The following is a 6,701-nucleotide window of genomic DNA, read 5'->3' as shown; positions in this document are numbered from 1 at the left end:
GGAGGAGGAAGAAGAAGAAGAAGAAGAAGAAGAAGAAGAAGAAGAAGAAGAAGAAGAAGAAGAAGAAGAAGAAGAAGAAGAAGAAGAATTGAGGCATAGAGAGAAAGTCAGGGCAAATCGGAAATACGAGCAAGACACCAAGAATAAATGAATAAATGGGAGCTGGGAGATTTAGGAAGAAGCATGCAGCAGAGAGAAGAAAATGAGTCGGCTGGAAACAGACTAAAGAAGGCTCCTGTGGTGCTGAATGAACCCCGAGGGGCTCTGAACCAAGTACACGTGAAGCGTTCAGGACTGGTTGGGTGGTTAACCTCATCTAGGGTTGCCTGAGGTGGTCAGTTTCCAGGGCAGGCTGATGGGGCCCAGTGCTAGGTTCAGAGCAAGCTTTTTGGAAAAAGGTAGTTTGGCAAGTTTGGCAAACAATGAGTCAGTCAAAAGGGCTAAGGTGTGTGTGTGTGTGTGTGTAGATAAATTGGCAACAAGAAACAAGAATGAGGTAACAGTGAATGATAGGACAGATCAGGAAATAAATGTGGGAATTTCCACAGTCCAGGGTAATTCTCATATATATGCAACCTGTTCTCCTCTCTGTGGATTAAATGCATCCTTAAGTGTGCATGCAGGAGTGTGATAAATGATAAATGTACTGACAGGATTATGACCAGCTACCACTGCATTGCCAGGAAGGAAGTGAGTAATCAACTCTGGGAGATAAGGGGAGTGTCATAGACATTCAAAGATGGGTAAGAAGTTGCCAGCTCAGTTGATGGATACATACCATGGTGAAATAAGGTGAGGTCAGGTCTCACAGGAACATTTTAGAGCTATAGACTATGGTCCTTAGACTAGGGTTCAATTCTCTGTGCTTGTGGTATATTAGCTACACTGACTAACTTGCCTGCTCTCATCTATACAACTAGTGGCAGAAGAATTAAGAGTTACTCATGTAGAATGTTTAAGGATTTGATCACTGCATTTGGAGGAAGTTGTATGAGTTTTGTTTTTCATTTGTTTGTTTTGTTTTTGCTGAGACAGGGTTTCTCTGTGTAGTCTTGGCTGTCTTGGAACTCACGCTGTAGACCAGACTGGTCTTGAACTTGGAGATCCGACTGCCTCTGCCTCCTGAGTGCTGGGATTAAAGACATGCGCCACCACTGCCTGGCCACATCCAGGGAAAGTTTTACTGACTAGGGTGCAAAGATGGAGAGGAGTGAGACACGCTGTGTGGTATCAGTGGGTGCTGGTGATCCAGATTTTAACTAAAGAAGGCTTTTAAGCTGGCTAGTGAGATAATCTTTTTTTTTTTTAACTCTTGTAAGTATAGAAAGTGTACTAGAGAAGAGAGACTAGAGGCTAAAAACATTGTAATAACCAAAGTGAGATGGCTGTGGTGATGGGAACAGGGAACTGCCAAACACTGACAAGGCAGTCCATCTGCGCTTGCTATGCTGGCTAGGTTTGGTTTGGTTTGGTTTGGCTTGGTTTTCAACTTCACACATAATGGAGTCATCTGAAAGGAAGAAAACTTCAGGTGAGAAAATGCACTCATCAAACTGGCCGGTAGGCAAGCCTGCAGGGTATTTTCTTGATTGATGATTGATGTGGGAGGACCCAGCCAACCATGGCTGGTGCCTTCACCAGGAAGGCGATGTTCCACCACCCACGGGGTGTGTAAGAGTGTAAACTGAGCAAGCCAGTAAGAAAAATTCTTCCATGGGCTCTTCTTCAGTTTCTGCCTTGAGTTCCTGCTCTGACTTCCCTTCATACTGGCCTGTAAGCTAAAATCACTGCTTTCCTCAAAGTTGCTGTTGGTCATGAAGTTTATCACAGTGATGCAAACCAAACTAGGACACTTGGCTGTTGTTTGGATGTGTGTGAGAGGGAGGGGGGAATCGAGGGTTCTCCTGGTAACTGGGCATAGTGGTGGGACAATACAAAGTGCTTAACATTTGGGGGTGGGTAGGATAAGATCACAGTTCCATCCTGATACTCAGCTTCCGTTTGAAGCAGGGACCAGCAGGACAACTCAGTGCTGACAAACTTAGGCACGTCTCCATCCAGCTCATTCTCCCATGGCTCCTGGCATCATCATTCTTGCTATACTTTATTGTCACCTTCTAGTCACATAATCGTCTGCCTCTCTGGAGGAAGGGTGAGAGGCTGCCCGGATGGCCACAGTATTTGCAACATTCAGCAGTCCTGAAAGGAAGGCCTCTGTGTGTGGAGAGCTGTCTAAGCACTGGGGTGATGGTTGCATGCTCTGTTCTAAAGACGAGCCTCCTAGCTTACTACGGGTGAATAAACAGCAGCTGAGGAGCAAGTGGGGAAAGGTGTTCTGGCATTGAGGTAAGAAGAGAAACGATAAGGGAATAGAAGGGAACCGTGCTGGTGTCACCAAAGGCACAGAAACAGGGTTACAAGGTGAAAGCCTACCCATAGCTAGAGAGCAGTACAAGGCGATGCATATCCACTGGACTTGGCAATTATATTGTTAGAGACCTTCCATGGAGTGGATGTGGTATAGTATAAGAAAGGCAGTAGACTGAGGAAACATTGGGAAATGAAGAGTGGGCGTGGAAAGTATAGCGTGTTCATGTGCTCATTGAAGGTGAGAGGAGGAGGGAGGAAGAAGGAGATAGAACAAAGGACAACATGTGGATTTAAAAACTTAATAGGAAGGGCTGAAAAGATGGCTCACTGGTTAAAAGTGATCACTGAGCTGTGCAGTGGTGGCACATGCCTTAAATCCCAGCACTTTCATCCCAGAGGCAGGCAGATCTCTGTGAGTTCAAGGCCAGCCTGGTCTACAGAGTGAGTTCCAGGACAGCCAGGGCTACACACAGAAACCCTGTCTTAAAAAGCCCTCCACCCAAAAAAGTGCAATTAATTAGGACCAGGAAAAAAAAATCGATGAGTAAGGTCCTAGAGGAGTTGGGAGTAGCTGAGATTGCTCCCTCAGGGTGGAAAAGAAGAGCTGGGTACCAAAGGTTTGGAAGTGTTGTCCAGAGGCATCTTCCATCACATATTTTATGACCTGGAAGCAAAGATGGAGACCTCTGTGAGAAGACACTAAATACTGACACAGTGGGCACAGGTTCAGAGTTGAGACTAGAGGAGGCTAGCTTCAGGTAAAACAAAGGGGAAAGACCTAAAAAGGCTGAGTGGTGTAAAACCAAAGAGACGAAGCTGTAATTCTGTGGTGATTGCAATCTGCATGGTCCCATAACTATGTGGTTGTAAGGCATTTCCCAGTAGTGTTTAGAAAGAAGTCTAGCCACCAGATCCAAGATAGAAGTTTTCAGAAAGGATTTAGTTAGGAGTGTACAGAAGGACAGGGGGTTGAAGGTATGAAGGAGGTAAATAAGAAAGGAGTTTGCTTGAAGGAGCCTGAGTGCAGGATTCAAAAGGAAGGGCATGGGAGGTAGACTGGGTAGGCAGGAAGTGTCATTGAGATCAAAGCACAAGTAGAGAAGGGTAGGGTTGAGGATGTGAAAAGCTATTGGTAAGATCCAATCTCTCCGTTAGTTTACTATCTTGGAAGGCACCATCTTTACCCCTATAGTACCAATGCCACACTAAGTTCATTGTTCTGTAGGCAGAGCCCTTGTTACAATTCAGGCATCACCACGGGTGTTAGTTGGAAGGAGCATGAAGCAGTCAGGAGCTAGGAGAGAGGGACTCGAGTCGGGAGTCTGCACAGATGTGAACCTGTGTGTGGGCTACAGTGTCTGGGGGCCTGGTGTGTGCCATTCCTTGTTAGGTCCTGAGGCTGTCAAGATGTCACCTGATATTTTTATTCAGGTGTTTATGATTTAATTAAATGGAACTCTTGGTTTTTGTCAAAATCGTCTGTACATCTCTGCCATTGCCTGAGTTCCTCCCTTTTGGGTAGATTTGTTTTAGTTTTCTCCAGGGAAATTTAATGGCTTCTTCAGTCAATCTCTTTGTTGATCTGCATGTCTTCTCCTTTGTAACCCAAAATATTAAAAAGAATTAGAAAAAGAATTATAACATTCTGTTCTGTGTTTATAGAACTGATATTGACGCTTTAACTTTTCAGACATCACTTGAGTACCTTAAAATCATAGATCTGTTTTGCTCATCTTTGTGTTATTCATAGCAATTTGCTCATAGGAAAATGGGATGACTGTCCATGGGGTTGAATGGAATGTAAGCTTTCAGTATAGGATTTTATCTCATTTAATTCTCTACCATTTTGAATTCACAACAATGTTAAATAACCCACTGCTCCAATAACTGCTTGGTTCTTCTTGTTGTTATTTTTTAAAGACTCTCAAGATATTTCAAAACGTATTAAATTTATGTTTCTGTATTCATCAAGTTATTTAACAAGTATATATTGAATAGGTAGGATTCTGAGTATGCAAAGATTTTGAAAAATCATTGTTTCTGTCTTGAAGGATACTCAAGTGTCATCTGGTTGATAAAACAATAAGAAACTCCTTTTAAAAACTGAGTCGCAGGATGTGGTGGCATATACCTTTGATTCCAGATTTGGGAGGCAGAAGCAAGCAGATCTCCATGAGTTTGAGGCCAGCCTGGTCTACAAAGTGAGTCCTGGACAGCCAGGGCTTGTTACACAGAGAAACCCTGTCTCAACCTGCCCCCCAAACAAACCAAACCAAAACAAAACAAAAAAAACAAAACAAAAACAATAACAAGGACAAAAAAACAAAAAACAAACAACAAAAACAAAAACCATAAAATTTGTGCCGCCCGAATCAGGAGGATCTGACCCAGTCAGTCTTCAGGTGGAACTCTCTCCTCAGGTAGAACTTTACCTTTTAAACATGACAGCTATATGGGGAGAACTGCTAACTTTCCCCCTTAATGTATAGCTGCTTCCCAGCGCACTGAGGCCACCTCCGCAAGACTGAGGCATGACTGTAGGTCTCTGATGTCACTATGGCGTAAAGGACAGCTACAAAAGGAGACCAAAGGTCTGAGTCGCAGCTGTTCTCTAACTCTGAGCTTCAGGCTTTCAAGTTTAAAATCGGGCTAGTGATCAAGGAGATAAAAAACATAAAAAGAGCTCTTTAATGGAGTACTGTTATACAGATGTTAATTACTACTCATAAAATTGCTCTGTGGATTAAATGAATGCATCCTTTGTAAACCCCTTTGCAGATTTAGGATGTCTTCACTGTTGGTCTTCCAGACTCCTCCCTCCTCTCATGTCCTACATCTGGGGAGAGCGAGTGTGTCTGCCTCTACTGCTTGCACAGCTCCATTCCTTCACTCTCTCTCTTCCAGACCTCTTTCCTGCTGATGGTTAGAGGCCATTACACTAGCCCTTGAAAACTGCTGTTAGCTTTTCTACTGCTGTTGGCAGAATTGAGACATTTTCTCTTTCACAATGATCCACAGGAAGTCACGGGAAGTTGTGACATTCAGGTACTCCAAGGACATAAAAGACACATGTCCACTCCATTGTAACCTGAAAATGCTAGTGAATTATTATCAGAGGGTTCGTATATCGTTTAATCTTTTAAATTTTATTTATGTTGGTGTTCTGCCTCCACATGTTTGTGTGAGGGTATCAGATCACCCGGACGTGGAATTAGAGACAGTTGTGAACTGCCATGTGGGTGGTAGGATTTGAACCTGGGTCCCTTTGAAGAGCAGCCAGTGCTCTTAACCACTGAACCATCTCTCCAGCCCTGTTTAATTATTTTTTAAGATCCAGTTTCTTCATCTTGGAGCTTAAATTCCTCTGTGGCCTAATTCCAACTATTTTTGTTGTTGTTTTCTTTTCACTCACTATGAATTCTAGTCAAGTGGAACTTTTGCTACCTGCAGGCAGTGTTGATATAAGAACCCCTTACCACCATTTTCCAGCCACACTATTGTTAATGGAGATAGGGCTTGTAGTCTGTACCCTCAGTAAACCAGGGATCCAAAAATAAAAGTGAAAAGCGAAGTAAGAAGATTTATTCAATGTAGAAATGTTAGGAAGACAGAAAAGGAGATAGATAGTGACTCCCTCAAGCCCGTCTCCAAGGAGCCTGGCCTGAGAGTGTTAGAAAAGAATATATTTAGTGTGGCACAAAAGCAAAACAAAATAAATTGAAAACAAAAATACACCAACTACATGAAAGAAACCCAGCAAGGCAATTTCTTTTTGAAAAATGGGCCCATCAAGAACACAACCCAAGCAGGGTAGCAAGCAGGAGGTTTGTCAGTTTTAGTCTAACTCAATCGGTAACTCTGCCTCACCCAATCAGTAAGAGCTTGACCTCACACTCTGGTGCTGTGAACTAATTCCTAGCTGGCACAAAGGGGAAGAGAGTCCAGTCTCAGGGCAGTGCAGGCCAACATGCACGTACACAAGAATTTCACAAGATGGGCTGTTTATAAAATATCTACCCTTAGTGGACTAGCCACCTTTAATTTAAAAAAAAAAAATCATTTCTCACAATGTAGGGCTTAAATAGAAAGCAACAGATATGTACAACTAATGGGTTTCAAGGTGTGATTTTCCCTGTCTACCACTTCTCTGTCTCCGCTCAGTCTTTCCAGGAAGATCATCTGGCAGCTGTAAACCCTTTACCTGGAGATAAGTTCTCCCTCTGGAAACCCTCTGGGCTTCAGCCATATCCCTTCCTAGCAGAAGGTGCCTAGAGAAATGCTAGTGTGTGTGTGTGTGTGTGTGTGTGTGTGTGTGTGTGTGTGTGTGTGTG

Source organism: Mus pahari, chromosome 4 (genome assembly GCF_900095145.1).
Source record: "Mus pahari chromosome 4, PAHARI_EIJ_v1.1, whole genome shotgun sequence".
NCBI classification, from domain to species: Eukaryota; Metazoa; Chordata; class Mammalia; order Rodentia; family Muridae; genus Mus; species Mus pahari.
The sequence above is the reverse complement of the archived record's forward strand: the minus strand, read 5'-3'. Positions refer to the sequence as shown.